This window comes from Triturus cristatus, chromosome 7 (assembly GCF_964204655.1).
Source record: "Triturus cristatus chromosome 7, aTriCri1.1, whole genome shotgun sequence".
Classification (NCBI taxonomy): Eukaryota; Metazoa; Chordata; class Amphibia; order Caudata; family Salamandridae; genus Triturus; species Triturus cristatus.
In genome coordinates this window covers 1,246,916,046-1,246,932,935 of record NC_140590.1, presented here as the reverse complement: position 1 = coordinate 1,246,932,935, position 16,890 = coordinate 1,246,916,046, and positions in this window count along the sequence as shown.

The following is a 16,890-nucleotide window of genomic DNA, read 5'->3' as shown; positions in this document are numbered from 1 at the left end:
CTCTCCTCCTCACCCAGTGCCGGAACAAAACCTTTTTAGTTCACTTTTCAGTGTGTAAAAGCATTCAGTGGGAGGCTGAATACAACACGTTCCGACCCACTGGCAATCAGTAACTTCAGATCTATGGGTGCTGCAAGTCCAAGTTGGCCATGCCTTACCTTTTACGGATAGTCCTCCCCACATGCTCCAGTATATAGCCAGATTCCTACGCTATCCAAAATGATGGCCCTTGCTCAAGTTTGCTGGCCTTAAACTGCGAGGACTGGTTGGTATCCTTGCACCTGCGCAGTGCCTGCTCTCATCTACTGATCCTTTCGTTCCACGTGAGCCTGCATTTTATGGTGGGTTAAACTCGCTATCAATTTATGGTCTTCCCCTTTGGCCTTAATGAAGATCATGTCAGTAGTCACAGCTAATCTCTCCTGGCTAGGGATGCATGTGCTTTTTATATACCTCCTTGAATGACTGTTAAGGTGGGCCCTCTCTAGTCTTGGACCACTTTCAGGGCACAATGTAATTGCTATTTAGGTGTTAGCACGTTGCGGGAGCAAGGAGTCCTCGAGGAGGGCTGTCGGAGCTATCGGTGCAACTCATTCTGCTGCTACACTGTTGTTGCCCAGGGGTGGTGAGTCACCACATCGGAGGAATCAGGGGTTGTGGTTGCTGCCCCTCTGGCTGAGACGGTGGCTTGGGTGCTGGCCAGTGCTGCATGGCTTGCATGCCATTGAGGATAGGTCATTGCAGCTGCGCGGTTTGTCACTGTGCCACTACAGGGGTTGGCCCCTGCCGCTATTGCTGTTCTTCGGCCCCTCTTTTGGAATCTTGGAGATGCCCCCCCGGGTGCCCTTTAGATGCCCCTGATACACTGACTCTGCTGTGGAAGCAGCAGTTAGCCAGCACTCTCCACCTATGGCAGGAGGAGTAGAAGAGTGCCAACGAGAGGTACGTGGTGCTGGTGAGGGTGGGGCGGCGAAAAAGGCCTGGAATTAATGGTGTACTGCGGGGTCTGCAAAGACTTGGGCTGGCAAAAGGGTTAAGCGAGTGCCTGGTATTAGGGGCAGTGACATAGAGTGAGAGATTCGCCCCTGCGGTGGTGGCCTGGCTAGGTCCAGGTTTGGATGTGGGGGGTTTGCCCGCTCGGCTCACTGCTACCTGAGTACAGCGCTCCTTAAAATTGAAAATTGGACTTTTGAAATTTGATCCTAAGGAAAACAGAGCTCCTAGAGATGGCATGAAAGCCATTCTAGTTATTTCAGTCCAGTTGATTATACTCCAGCTGCTTTTGTGTTTGATTGGTCAATTGCCTTGAGCCCGTCTTGGGGATTCCAGTATATAAAGTCTATGAAGACGCTAATAGTAAAGAGACGGAGTCCCCAGAGTGTGAATTTTAAAAGATACTAAACTTTGTAATAAAGCTGAGATCGGGTTGTTTGCTTCAGGGGAGGGCCTGTGCAAAGACTAAATCACATCCTCTCAGGAACAAAGATGCCTCTGTAACGATGCTGAAAGGAAAACAGCATGTATTCAGCTTGTGGGAAAAGGATAAACCACTGCAAGAGGAGCCGAATTCGATTTTGGAATTGAATGGGGGTCTAATGTCAATGCTACTCTGTATCCCATTGTTTTTGTGGAGTCAGGTTGCATGGGTGAAGAGTTGCCTACACTGCAGAAGGACAACATACAGTATGCTGAGGCTATTCCTAATTCATTCCCCTTTGGTTTACCCCCACTCTCTACCCCTTTAGGACCCCTTATCAGTTTCTATGATGGTAATTGATAATCCCCACATAATCCCTCAAGAAGATCCTTGTCTTCCTATACTGGCAAATTTTCAGGAAGATTTTAATTTGCCAGATTTGGATATAGATTTATGTTGGAGACACGGTCGAGGGTGTGGCTAAACCGCACACGGACCCGACAATCGCCATACATCCACCACGTAGGGGCTCCAGAACTGACTGATGGGCTCCCATGAGAACCAATAATTGGGCCAGCGATGAGGCACGCCGCCTGGAAATGCAAGAAAGGAGAATGGGCAGCTGCATCCAGACAGCCACAAGATCGGAACGCCTGACCCCAAAATGGCGACAACTAGCAGAGCCAGTTGCATCACCGTTGAACAACGGAAGCACCGAATCGACATGGGAGCGCCTCAACAGAGGTAGTGGTAGAAGAGGAACACACTCCACCCGCAGACAACACATCAGTGTGCGAGGAAATGCAATCACCGTCGCGGAAGCCATCGCGGCGCCACCATAGAAGGGAAGAGGCCGGATCCTGAGGACCAAGCAAGTAGCCAAAGAGGACAAAGCTTAAGAAAGCCCATTAAGGCCGCGGGAGCTGGCGGCCCAGCACACAGCCTTGAAAGCAGAGAGAGGACAACTGCAGGCGGAAGAGCTTCGGGGCCAAGACCAAGAGGTGAGGAGATGTGTGACCATCAGACGACCAGAGAGGGGACAACAGAAAGTCGGTGAGTCCCTGCTCTCTTCTCAACCCATCCCCCCCCCCCCCACCGCCTCTCCCCGGTCGCCAGTGGGGTCCAAGACAGGGCACAGGACGAGCACCGGGGGCCCAGGGGCGGGGATGAAGGAGAACTCTGGTGTCACAAGAGGAGGGGGGAGATGACCCCCAACTTCCCCAAAAGGGAATGAGCCGCCCTGAGACAGAAGTGTAACGCCAAAGACCTGAGACAAAGCCTCACGATGGTCCTAAACGGCTGATACTGAGGGATGAACAGAAACAAGAACGGGTCAGGGGCCGTCGATTACCAGCCTCGGCACACACCACCAGGCTGAACTGACCAGGATGCGTCGCACCCTGGTGGGGGTCACCTAACAGTCGCCATGAAGCACGAGGAAGGAATTAGTGAGCATTTGAAATCCCCCATACGATGCCAAGTCACATCGGGAGGCAACCCTTTACGCGCACCAGGGAGGAGACAAGCACATACAGGACTGATAGCGAACCAGCGAGGTCCACACAACTAAGTCACAGGGTGAAGGGACTCCTCCACCCAAAATCACTGGAACGAACGGTCCCCCAGATCCTGGCAAGTTAAAGAGGCTTATCAACAATCACAGGGGAATCAAACACCACCCAAACCGGACCCCTGCTAAAACCAGAATCGTACGGAGGCACCGAGACACCAAGCTATAGACACTAGCAGTCAGCCCCCCTCCCGCACACGGGCATGGAAGACCACGGAAGACAGGAGGGCCCCAACCTCCCAACCCGAAAAGGAACAAGTCTCCAACCTCCGAAAATCACCACCAGATAACGGAACCCGCTCTCAACACCACCATGTCGCATAAACTCGACAGACTGCTGGAAGCCACAGAACATTTGCGAGTCACCATGAAGGAGCGCTTTGGCACCCTCACCACCAATCTAAATCTGCTGCGGGACGACCACAGGAAATTAGCGGACAAAGTAGCAGATGGAGAAATGGCCCTCTCCACACTGCAAACCCTGGCAAAAGCACAAGAAAACTCCATGAAAGACCTTCAGGCCAGGGTTGCGCTACTCGGGAAGACAGATGTGTATTGGGGCAGAGTTTTGTAGATTGTGGTGGGGTAGATTGGAGTGTGGCAGTTATGATGGATTGGAGAGGGGTAGACTGGAATGGGGTAGATTTGGGATGGGGTAGATTGAAGTAGGGTAGATTGGGGTAAAGTGGATTATAGTGGGGTAAATGTGAGTGGGGTAGATTAGGGTGGGATAGATGGGGTAGAATGGAGTGGGCCAGATTGGGTGGGGTAAATTGGGGTAGGTTGAGTGGGGTAGAGTTGGATAGATTTGGAGTGGGGTTGATTAGAGGATTTGGGAGTAGGTTAAATTGGAGTGGGGTAGATTAGAGTGTGTTGGAGTGGAGTGGAGTGGGGTGGATTGGGGTAGAGAGCGGTAGATTGGAGTGGGGTAGAGAGTGGTAGATTGGAGTGGGGTAGATTGTGGTGTTTGGAGTGGGGTAGATTGGGGTCAACTGGAGAGGGGTAGATTTAGGTTGGGTAGATTGGAATAGGGTAGATTGTAGTGGGGTAGAGTGGGGTAAATTTGAGTGGGGTAGTTTGGGGAAGATTGGAGTGAAATAGATGAGTGGACTGGAGTGGGTTAGAATGGGTGGGGTAAATTGGGGTCAGGTGAGTGGGGTAGATTGGGGTGCACTAGTCTGGGGTAGATTGGAGTGGGGTAGATTGGATTGGAAGGGTTGGATTGGGTTGGGGTGGACTGAAGTGGGGAAGATTGGGGTTATAATGGATGGGGTAGTTTGGGATTGGGTAGATTGGGATGAGATAGTTTTGATAGGCTGTAGTAGTTGGCGTGGGGTGAATTGGGGTAGATTAAAGTGGGGTAGAGTTGGGTGGGTTAGAGGGGTGTAAATTGGAGTGGGGTAGATTGGAGTGTGTAGATGGGGCAAACTATAGTGAGTTAGATTTGGTGGGGTAGATTGGAGTGGGGTAGGTTGGGTCAGGTAGATTGGAGTAGGTGGGGGTAGATATTGGGTTGGGGTAAATTGGGTGGGGTAGGTTGCTGTAGGTTGTAGTTGGGTAGATTGGAATGGGTAGAGTGGAGTAGATTGGGGTAGATTGTAGTTGGGTAGTTTGGGATGGGGTAGATTGGAGTCAGGTAGGTTGGGGTAGATTGGGTTGAGGCAGACTGAGGTAGATTGGTGTGGGGTAGATTGAAGTGGGGTAGATTGGGGTCCATGGAGGTGGGATGGATTGCAGCGGGGTAGATTATTGTAGATAGAGGTGGGGTAGATTGGAGTGGGCATATTGAGGTAGTGTAGATTGGGGAAAATTGAGGCAGACTGTGGTGGGGTAGATTTGTATGAGATAGATTGAGGTAGGATGGGTGGCATGGATTGGGTTAAGGTAGATTGGGGTAGGTTAGAGTGGGGTCAAGTGGGGCAGATTGAGCTAGATTGGAGTGAGGTGTATTGGAGTCAGGTAGAGAAGGGTAGATTGGAATGTGGTGAATTGTGTTGGATTAGAGTGGGGTAGATTGGAATAGACTAGTGTGGGGTAGAAATGGGTTGGGTAGATTGGAGTAGGGTAGATTGTTGTGGGGTAGAGTGGGGTAAACAAGTGGGTAGATTGTGGTAGATTGGAGTGAGATAGATGGGTAGACTGGAGTGTGTTAGATTTGAGTGGGATAAATTGGGACAGGTTGTGTGAGGTAGATTGGGGTGTGGTAGATTAGAGTGGGGTAGAATTGGAGTGGGGCAGGTTGGATTGAGTGGGGTAGATTGGGCTAGGCTGGGTGGGGTAGATTGGAGTAAATTGGAGTGGCGTTGATTGAAATAGGATAGATTGGGGTAGACTGAAGTGGGATAGATTAAAGTTAGATAGAATGTGGGGGGACCCAACTGGCACTATAGATTGTGGAAACTACACAAAAGGGGATGCGGGAAAATTGGATCCTCTGACAATTAGGGAAGTCACAAAAGCTGTATACTTGATAAAGGAAAATAAGGCTGCCAGTCCCAACGGCATACCAGCCTGCCCTCTGGCTCCTTATTTCAACTAATATTTTAGGCTGTATTACAGCAACGAGCCCTCCAGATTTCTGGTCAACCGCAATAATTGTCTTTATCTTTAAAAAGGGAGATAGGTCAAACCTCAAATGTTACCGCCCAATATCACTAATTGATGTCACATGTTAGCTGATAGGCAGGGTTTTACTTGACCGCCTGGAAAGCTGGATAGAAGAAAACTGGAAATTCTCAAACATTCAATATGGTTTCAGACGGGGCCTGGGCACGGTGGAACAATGCCTTAACCTTCATTTGGTAATACACCATGGCAAAAAACACCAATCTTTACTTGGGCTTCATAGACCAGACATCAGCCTTCAATTGTGTGATGAGAGGGAAATTATGGCAAAAGATGTTAGGTATCGGTATAGATGCTCCCCTGGTCCATTTTTTAGCTCAAATGCATCAGGATGTCACAGGCAGAGTAAGATATGGGGCGGATGGAGAACTATCATGAATAGTGGTGTCCGACAGGGTGCGTCTCAGCCCCTTTCCTGTTACGTTTATACATAAATGACTAGGAGAGTTTCCTAAATGAAGGGGCGATCGATATGCTCCGGGTGCAGCAGGGAAATCTTCCTGCACTATTGTACGCAGATGACTGTGTATTAATCTCAAGAACGGGTCTGCAGACCCTCTTCAACAGATTTAATGGTTTTTATGAGTGAGTTGGGCCTGCAGACCAGTACCTCTAAGTCACAGGTCATGGTGTTGTGGAAAGCCAATCTCAAAATGAGACCCTGTTTTATAAAAACGAAAAACTGGCTCAGGTGTCAACTTTCTGCTAACTAGGGATTCTATTTGACCAAAAAGGCTCATGGGCCCACCTCTTAAGAGGTCAAGAAGAGGAGTTTTGACAGAACGCTCGAGGCCCTATTCAGGTTTTCTAGGAAACTCGGCAGTAGACCAACTGAATCCCTTATTAATATCTACACCGCTTGATGCTCTTCTGTGATTCTGTATTGAGATGGGATGTGGGGATTCTGCAATTCGTCCACCCTACATAGAACGGAAAATGTATTTCTTTGAAGATAGTTGATGGCCCCCCCAGTTTGCCTTCTATTATCTGCCACCGGGAACTAGGGTTAACTCCCCTGGCAGACCGCATACAAAGTACCACTATAATGTTATGGCGTTCGATCTGGGTAAACGAAGAACCGTCCTTTTATCGGGAAATAATCCAAGACTGTCTAAACTGCGACCATGCTTATAAAATACCATGGCTCAGCTAAGTGAAGACCGAGGTGACTTCTTCGCAAACCCTCAACTTATAACCTCTGTTACAAAACCCCAATTAAAAAGAGACTCATTAAATACTTTAAGAGATCATAGAGAATATAAGGAGTGCAGCAAAAAGCAGGTAGCTGATTACCTTCCCTTGATTACCACAGAAGGAATTGAGCCATATCTTTTGTACCCCTTTAGTCATTTTAAAATGTTTTACCTTACTAGAATCAGATTCAGCTTGGCCCACCTACTTGTCTCGTACCCGAGCCACACATATTCGGAAGCTCCTTTGGATCCATGTCCCTGTGATTGTACTTCAAACCAGAACATGCTGCTCTTTCTTTTCTTCTGCAAGCTATACAACAATCCACGCAGGGAATACATTTTACCACTCTTGTGGGTTCTGAATATCAAAAAATGTAGGCCAGCGCTGTTTAATCTCCGACTACTCCAATCAGAATACATCTGCACAATGATATATAGATTTATCTCTGCTGCAATTCGCTTAAGGAGGTTAGTTGAAAAATAGTAGGTCCCTTTCATTTGAGATTCTGTTTTATTTGTCACCCCTCTAGATTCTTAATTACAATTATCTACTGTAACTTGTTGAGGTTTTTATATTGCATATATTAATTTTTATGGCATTGTAAAAAAAAAGCACTATTGCAATTTGAGAATGACTTACATTAAGCTAGCATTTTACTCACTTATTCATGTGATGATTCTCAAATTACATCTAGAAAGTGAATGATAACAAAAAATAGAATCATATTTGGTTTTTATGAAAATGACGAGATTGTGGTAAATTGGAGTGGAGTAGATAGGAGTGGGATAGATGGGTAGAATGGAGTGGGGTAGATTGGTGTAGGATAGATTGGATGGTTTAAATGGCGTAGATGGGGTATATTGAAGTAGGGCAGATTGAAGTGTGGTGATGTAGGGTATGTTGGAGTGGTGTAGATTGGAGTGTTGCTCCAACTGACATAGAACATTGATAACATTCCAACAGAGTGTGGGGAAGCACGCACACACACACGCAATAGGGAAGAGGACTGGGATAGGAGATACTAACAAGGAAGCATACAATAAGAATAAAATTAATTATATCAATCGAAAGTTACAGCTAGCTAAATAAACCTCAACTCACCAGGCAGAGAAGTCTAAATGCAGCAGATTGTTCCATGACATTGTGGTGATTAACCTAATTCTGTGCCGCTAGTGGATGGAAGCTCTGTAAGCAAACCTCAAAATCTGCCTCTTCATCTTGAAATAGTTCAATCGGTAGTAAATAATTAAAGCAAATACAAAGGTCCTGGAAAAAGGTAGGACCCCAAAGGGAGATTTTTAAAAAAAATGTTTTAAATATTTTTATTCAATAAGCAAATAAAGAACATTACTAAACAACTCAGTCCCCATAAAAGAATACATAACAAAACTATAATCAAATCCGCCAAATATTCCCACACATCATCTTCCTCGTATATTCACATCTTCATATACTAATCAACAAACATGAAGAAAGAACAAAGAAAAAGAAAAGAAAAAAAAATCATCACCAATATTCTAATCAAAGGTTACTCTAACAGTTGGAAAAACGCAACGCATGGCAATCTACTCGTCATTCACCCCCCCTGTCCTCCTTGCCACTACCATTCGAACCCTTTGAGATACATCCCATTACTCGGCATCCGCCGCTCTACTCAATAAAAATAAACGTAAAGGTTCCCAAATGTCTCTTGGCCTTGAAATCTCAGGTAGTTCCTCCGCGTATGTTTCCAAGTTGTCCTTACAATACACCAGGTCCCGCAGCCAGTGCTCCTCTGTCGGGCTGTGTCTCCCTCCCCACGTAATCGCCACCCTTCGCGCTGCAATCAATTATGCTAATCTCACAAATCTCCTTTTCGCTCCCTTAACATGCGGCACGCAACAAAGCAAACAGACACTCGTGTGCAACAAAGTTCCACAGCCACCATAGCCTTTAAATTTCTCACCACCACTCCCCAAAACTCATACACCTTGCTGCATCCCCATGCCAAATGCAAAAAATCTGCATTCCCTTGCCCGCATCTCACGCAGCAGTCCGTCTCCCGTATACCAAAGCCATGCAGCCGTGCCAGAGTATAATATACCTAATGTATATATTTAAAGTGTATAATGCGCACGTTTCCATTTATGCTAAGTGTGCCCGTCAACTCACACACATATTTCCAATCTTTCTCCCGAATTGGTTCAGATAGACAAGCATTCCAGCGTTCCAAGCTCCTGTCCGGTTTATGCATGCTTTCACCTTTGATTGACTTATATAACCTGGAGATCAGTTTCTTGTTGGTGGGTGTGGTAAGGGCAAGCTGCAGTGTTAATAGCTTGGGACGTTCCAAAGGGTAGGTGGTATAGAGTACCCTGATCGCCTGGCGCAACCTGTGCATTGCAAATCTGAATAGCAGTGATTGATTGCTAATGTATTGAAGAGAATCTGTGGTGACATATGACCCATCCTGGTATATGTGCTGCATCCGCTGGAAGCCTGTCTCCCTAAGCAGACGCATCGAGGGTGCCCCATGAGTGACCGACAGCGCCGCGGGATACTCAATGTACATGGCTGGTGCGTATACCGGTAACCTCTGGGCCAGGCGCCCTATCGCCTGCCATGCTGCTATGGTGGTGTCCACAGCATTGATCACGGTTTTCGGAGTTCCACACGTCCGATGTGTGATTATACTATGTAGCAGAACTGGATGCGCATCCCCCTCCTCCACCGCCACATGTGGAGTGTACGCGTTCGGTCTCATCCAATAGTATATGTATTGCGCCTTAGATAGTAAACATAAAAATCCGGCGCTCCAAAGCCTCCCCGGTCGTACCCGTTAGTTAGCATCGACCAGCTCACGCGTGCAGTCTTACCACCCCACACCAATCGTATCAGAGCTCTTCGAATGTTCTGAAAGAAACCCGTCGCCAGCACCACTGGAATGTTTATAAATAGGTACAGAAACCGCGGCAACACCACCATCTTAATTAAGGCGATGCGGTCTGCGGGAGACAGCGGTAGTGAAACCCACACGTCCACCTGTTGTTCCAGCCTAGAGTATGCTCTCCCATAATTTTCACGTATCACTACACTTGGATCTCGATGGATCCACACTCCAAGGTATTTAACCGGATCCGTGGACCACACCAGCGGGAACTCCACATCTGGTCGCTTAGTGGATTCCATCAGCGGAATAATGATGGATTTATCCCAATTTACAAGGAGACCCGACAGTTGGCCAAAGCGGACATATTCACGCAACAGCTGCGCCAGGAATCGAGATGGGTCACGCACAAATAGCACCATGTCGTCCGCGTATAGTGAGATGGCCACTGGACGATATGTAAAGTGTAATGCCGTTCCCCTGTGTCTCTGCCGAATAGCACATGCCAGCGGCTCTAATAATATAGCAAATAGTAGTGGTGATAGCAGACATCCCTGGCGCGTACCCCTCTCTATAGTTAAAGGGTCTGAAGTCAACCTACCCACTCGCACCCTAGCTGTCGGATCCGCATATAGCACTGCTATCCACTGCAATAATAATGGGGGGAATCCCATCCGTCGCAGAACAAACATCATGTACTTCCACTCCACCGAGTCAAACGCTTTCGCAGTGTCCAGTAGTACAGCTGCCGCTGACATGCTCGGCTCTAGTATATGGAACATGGAAAAGACCGTCCGGAGGTTATGCGATGTAGATCTCTCGGAAATAAAATCCGACTGGTCAGGCAACACCAGCCGCGGCATCAGAGGTTGTAGTCTAGTCGCTAAAATGTTAGCCAATATCTTCGCATCTATATTGATCAGGGACAGTGGGCGATAAGAGTCGCATCTGTCCGGAGGCTTATCTTTCTTGAGTAGATTTATTATCAATGCTTGTCGCAAAGAGGGTGGCAACTTTCCGGTCTCATGCGCCTCGGCGTACATCTATAATAAGTGTGGAGCGAGCAAGTCTGCGTACTTCTTATAAAATTCCACCGTAAGGCCATCAGGCCCTGGTGCTTTGCCGTTAGAGAGTGCCAAGATCGCTGCCTTGATATCTTGTTCATCAATGGGCATACATAAGTATTCCCTGTGCTCGTTCAATAGCCATGCACACGCTACATTTTCCAAATAGTCCTCCATCTCGACCTCCGATGCCCCCCCTTAGAAGTGTACAAATCTGCATAAAAGCTCCGGAATTGTTCTGTAATGGCCTGAGGATGATAGTGTTCCGTCCCATGTACGTCCGTGATCTTATCAATATGTGCCTGTTCCGAGCGCTCCTTGATCTTAATTGCTAGTGTGCGCCCAGGCCGTCCTCCCTCCCCATACTTGCGCGTTGTGTGACTGCGCGATAAGTACTTTATTTCCGTATCAGCCAGCCTGTCATATTCCTTGACCAACTCATTGATGCGGACCAATAACTCCGCCGTAGGAGTCTCAGCATATCTACTCTCCAACTTACGCAGGGCGTTCTCAGTGTTTTGCAGCTGTGTCCTAATGTCTCTAAGGATTCCTACCGCAGTCCCTCTGATTGTTGCCTTAAAGGTCTCCCACAGCGTTGAGGCCTCTTCCACTGTACCTTTATTGGTTGAGAAGTATTGTACAATGGCCTCCCTCACAGTATTCTCATATATTGGGTCCAGTAATGCCTCAGAACGCAGACGCCATGTAAACGGGAGCCGCAATTCCGTAGGAATTTCCAACTCCAGCTGTATGGGATTATGGTCTGACAGTGTACGCGGCAAATTCACCACTCCCCGCACCCAGTCCATGGCCTCCTCTCCCACCAACCAGTATTCTAGTCTCGACCAGCTATTGTGCAATGGCGTCACATGCCTCCCTTCTTTTGTTAAAGGATTCCTCATTCTCCACACATCGCGCAACCCAAATTCCTCCATGGCACATACAATGCTCCTGGCTATCTTGGTAGTGCGATGAGACATTGGATTGGACTTATCTAAATCAGGATTTAAATATGTATTCAAGTCTCCTCCCCACAAAACAGTGGCCTCCGGCCAGGTTCTCAATGCACCATACATTCTAACAAAACATCCTGGGTCATCCACTACAGGTCCGTACACACTGATTATAGTAACCAATACACCTCCCAACCTGCCCTGCACCATTGCACATCTTCCCGCATCATCCACATACGTACAGGCTGGCTGAAATGCCACCCCATGTTTGATCAAGATCATCGTGCCACGTGCATATGACGAGTATGAGGCAGCCAACCTAAAACCTGCCCATCTCCCTCCTATGCCCCTCTCAGTATGTTTTGTCAGATGCGTCTCTTGCAGCAGAGCTATGTGGATAGAATGACGATTCAAATAGGCCAGCACCTGCCTTACTTTTTTAGGTGAATTGAGGCCCCTGACATTCCAGGTCAACATGCGAAGTCTCTCGCCCATTACAATCCTGAGCAGTAACTATGTGACTCAGCACTATCTCGAGCGGCCATAGGGGGGTGCTACCAACAACGATTCTGTTTAAACCAACCTGCCGCACACACCGCATACCGTCCAACTTCAAAATGACAATAAAAAAACAAAAATACAACACATACCACCCCATCCCTCCCACCACCCCCCACCCACTCTAACCTCCCAATTAGGTTAAGACTGACACCAACCCCCCACCCAGACATCCCCCCCTGTAACCGTCCAACCAACCATTTGGGGAATACCCGCTAGGGGGAGAGGATCGGCAACGAATACTCCCACCGAAGTGAGGTCGCCAGATTAAGACAATACGGTCCACCTGTGCTCTTAAGCAATATATGCCACCAGTGTCTAATACCCTGGACAACAGTAAATGACTGCAACATTATGAAACTATGAACAAGAACCTGCAGGAAGTAACCTCCGCCCCCTGCCCAGTGAACAGTTATCACCAAAACAATATTTATGCATGCGTGCTGCCATCATGTAGGAAAAGAAAAGGCCCCATCACCACAATCAAACTGAATGCAATGTCACCAAGTTCAGTCTGTTTCCTCCAGGTCCGATGTCGCCGCTGCAGTCTCTGCCCCTTCTCGCCGAGGCTTTGATTTGCAAATATGCTTTGCGAATTTTAGAGCCGACTTTGCGTCCGTGAAATAATGTGCCCGCCCCTCATTCGTTATTTTCAGTTTGGCCGGGTAGAGCATAGCATATGACACCGATGCCGCCTGCAGTATTTTTTTCGTTTGCACAAACTCCCTTCAGGCTGCCTTCACCCCAGGGGTGTAATCCGGGAAGAAAGACAACGTATCTCCCTTGTAAGTGATAGGTGTCCTGGCCCTAGCCTCCCGGAGGAAAGCGTCTCTGTCAGTATAGTTCAAAAGGCGTGCAACGATAGTGCGGGGCGGCGCCCCGGCCGTGTTCTGGGACTCAAGGAGCGATGCGCCCTCTCCACTATCATCACAGGGGACAGCACCGAGCCAAACAGGTCACGCAGCATCCCATCAATGAACGTCTCCATTTTGGATATGGCGGTGGACTCCGGCAAACCAATAATGTGAAAAATATTGCGCCTGGAGCGCGCTTCCAAGTCCTCATTCTTTACACGTATGAGTTCCAGTGCTTTTTCCTTCTGCAATATTTGAGTCCGTGATTCAGCTTGCGAGTCCTGCGTGTCAGAAAGTCTATTTTCCAAAACATCCAACCGGTGCTCGTGCTTATCCACCTTCTTCTTGACTACATCTAGTCCGGTCGCCAACGCATCTATTTTACTATCAATGGATTTCATGCCAGCGCGCAGCTCCAGTAGGATAGTTCTAGTGTCCTCTTTGTCCTCCGCCATCCCCTGAGCACCCTGTGATCCAGCTTGGTCTCTCCCCGCGTCCGGGGCACGTGTATTCCGCTTGGTTTCGAATTGCAACTTGGGTTGCTTGGGGTCAGATTTACACATGCTGATAGAGATGTCAGTTGAGGGTTGTGCGGTATCCAGCCTCAACACTCGGTTCCCAGCTTAACCACAGTAGACCTCTCCACCAGACAGCAGATTCGTTGCACACCCCCTCAGCAGCTCCGCAGCTATCAAGATCCGGCGTCAATCACCAGGACCAACAGACTCCAGTCAATGGCCACCTTCTGCTGCACACCATGCACGCTCTGGACGGTCCGAGATGAGTCCACCACACAGTGGACACCTGCCCCACACTCAAGCTTTATGTTATGGTATCAGGGGGATCCGCAATCTCCTCCCAAGTCCAGACACAGTGGCTACCACACAAGGCTCCAATATACGACACTCCCGCTGCCCGGCGACTCTGTCATGTATCGCCTATGCTGGAACCAGTGCCCCAAGCAGCGATATTTCCACAGTGTGCAGGATCTTGTACAGTGCGTCTAGAGCGACACCGCGCCTTCCCCCCCAGCAGTATAGAGGGCCCCCCCGGCGCCCAGCACCCACCAGCCCGAGAGAAAGGGCAGCTGGTGCGCTAGATCGCCCCGGCAGGCACCCCCCCACCACAGCGAGTCAGGCCGGCACAGCCCCAGTGCACGCAGCAGGAGTACTGAGTGCTCTCTCCTGAGAAGGCCAGGCAGTACTGTCCCCCCCAGGCACCCCCACAACCAACTCCTGGGGTAACCAGACAGGGCCGCACCACCCACCCAACACCAGGCTCAGCCCGCACCCAAACCCCACTTACTGCACCGTTACCAGCAGCATCTGACCACACTTCGCTCCAGCCCGCAGCTCTAGAGGCAACTCCACCGCAGCGCCCGTAGTCTGATGTCGTGGGCAGCCGGGTCGCATCAGCATACACGCTTCGCAGCTCCACAATCCCTGAAGGCACAGCTGGTCCGTTGGCCCGGCATTCTCATCTCTTGGGCACGATTTACCCCTCCAGCGTTATTCAGCGCCTTAGGCAGAGCCGCCCGGAGTCTTCCTGCCGGGCGCACGCCTCGCACCAACGCGGTCCCAGATATATCAAGTCTACGTGTGTGCAGTCGACGCTATTACCACACCGGATGCAGAGCGGCGCCCCAGCGTCTCAGGATCAGGGATGGCAGTAAGGCCGTCGTCTCCGCATCGATCGTCGCACTGCGGCCATCCAGACACCGCCTCCTCAGCTTCAGTATTTTAGCTCAGCGATCGGGTCCTAGGCAGGTGCCATCTTGCCAACAAGCGCGCCGTCGCCACAGCGTCTCGGGACAGTATCGTAGGCAGCAGTTACGGTACAAAAGGAGGCCCCGCAGCACCTCGCCGCTCTCTGTCACAGCCCCATGTCGTCCTGGCTTCGCACAGGTGATAATTACGGATGGTACTGGCCGAATTAATGACCTGGCTTGCGGAGCTCCCTCAAGAGGCAGCCATTCCGCCTAGCGCCAAAGCCACGCCCCCACCCCAAAGTGAGATTTGGGTGTGACCCTGTGCAGTTCAGCATTATCCAAGTCGGCCATCAGTCAGCTTAGCTTTATGTAGACTTTCCAAACACTTGAGTCTTCACAGTTTGGGCAGTTCGGCACACCTACTTCTAGACTTGTCACAATAAAGTGTTCCAAGAATCCAAGCATGCCCCCTCCTAATGGAGGAAAACCACTTACAAATATTCTATCCTGGGGTCCACCCTGAGCAAACATTTTCTTACACAGATGTGAAGGATTGAACTGAAGATAAGGCAATGTACATATCGCTGGTAGGTGAAGGCCAGTACTTATCCAACCATGAATGTTCCAACAGGAAGCCTGCAGCAACCAAAGTAATTGTATGATGGAACAACACATGCCTCAACAACGCATGCCTGAACCACATGGCCTCAACCACGACTTTGTCTTTACCAACCATTCTTTTTCCACTCATGCCTTTACCATGCAATTTCATGGTAAAGACATGATTGGTAAAGGGACATGTGTGGTTAAGATCACACCACTGCCCCTCTGCCCTGAGCCCTAAAATTCGATCCTTCAGTGTATTCTACCCGCCCCAGCCCTTTAGACTACCCGACCCCCTATCCTGAGCCTTAAAACCCGACCCCTTAGGCCAAAAAAACGACTCCAATCCCAGCAGCCCTGCTCTGAGCCCTTAAAACTGCCGCCTAGCCCTGAAAACTGCCCCTTTCCTACCCATCCTGATTCCTATAAACTGCCCCCTAGGCCAGAAAACTGCCCCTTTCCTGCCCTGAGCCCTAAAACTCAGCCCCTTAAAAGGACACCAACCCCACCCCCACCCTGAGCCCTAAACCAGCCCCAACCCCCTAAAAACTTTCCCCTATACCCAACTGCCCCCTAGGCCTGAAAAGTGCCCCTTTACTGCCCACTGCCCTGAACCCTAAAACTCAGTCCCCTAAAAACGACTCCGACACCAACCTGCCTCCCTGAGCCCTAAAACCTGCCCCCCAACCTAAAACCTCCCCCTGGCCCCAGCCCAACTGCCCCCTAGGCCTGAAAACTGTGCCCTCCCTGCCCTGAGCACTAAAACTCAGCCTCCGTAAAACAACTCTGACCCCAGCCCCTCTCCCTAAGCCCTAAAACCAGTCCCACCCCTAAAGTCTCCCCCCACCGATCCCTGGGCTCTGCCCAACTTACCCAGTCACGTCCCGGTCTCTCCTTCTTGCCGCATGACTTCCGGTTTTTCTCCCATACGCTGAGACAGCTAGAAAAGGACTGCTTTAACCACCCATAAGCATGGTCAAGGTATATGCGTGGTTATGGCAAGTGTTGTTCAGCTTGCGGGGTAATAGCACACATGCTTCGGTCCACGTTGTTAAGGCCATTTCCCAACCAAAGTTCTTGCAATGCTAAAAGTTAAAAACCTCACTCCTGTTTAGCGAAAGTGCATCTTCACCAGTTTAAGTTTTTATAGATTCACACGCTATGTCAGCATTGTGCCATATCAAGCTGGGAGTCCCCAGTAAAAAAAATAAGCAGCATATTATGTTTTTTAACCAAAGGTCCTACAAAGGGGCCCTTATAGCCAGCGATCTCACTTTTGTCAGTACCACCATGCCCTGATGGGATTCTGCCCTTTGCCTCCCTTGTCCAAATTTGTACTATTTGTGCGATTGTAGAGGAGTCTTCGAAGAACTCTCAGTCTTTATCCAAGTGTCTCTGTTGGCCAAAGGTTTGTAAGGATGAGTCACATCTCAAGAGTATATATTGCCTGTTTCCCAGCCATGATATCATGGAATGTT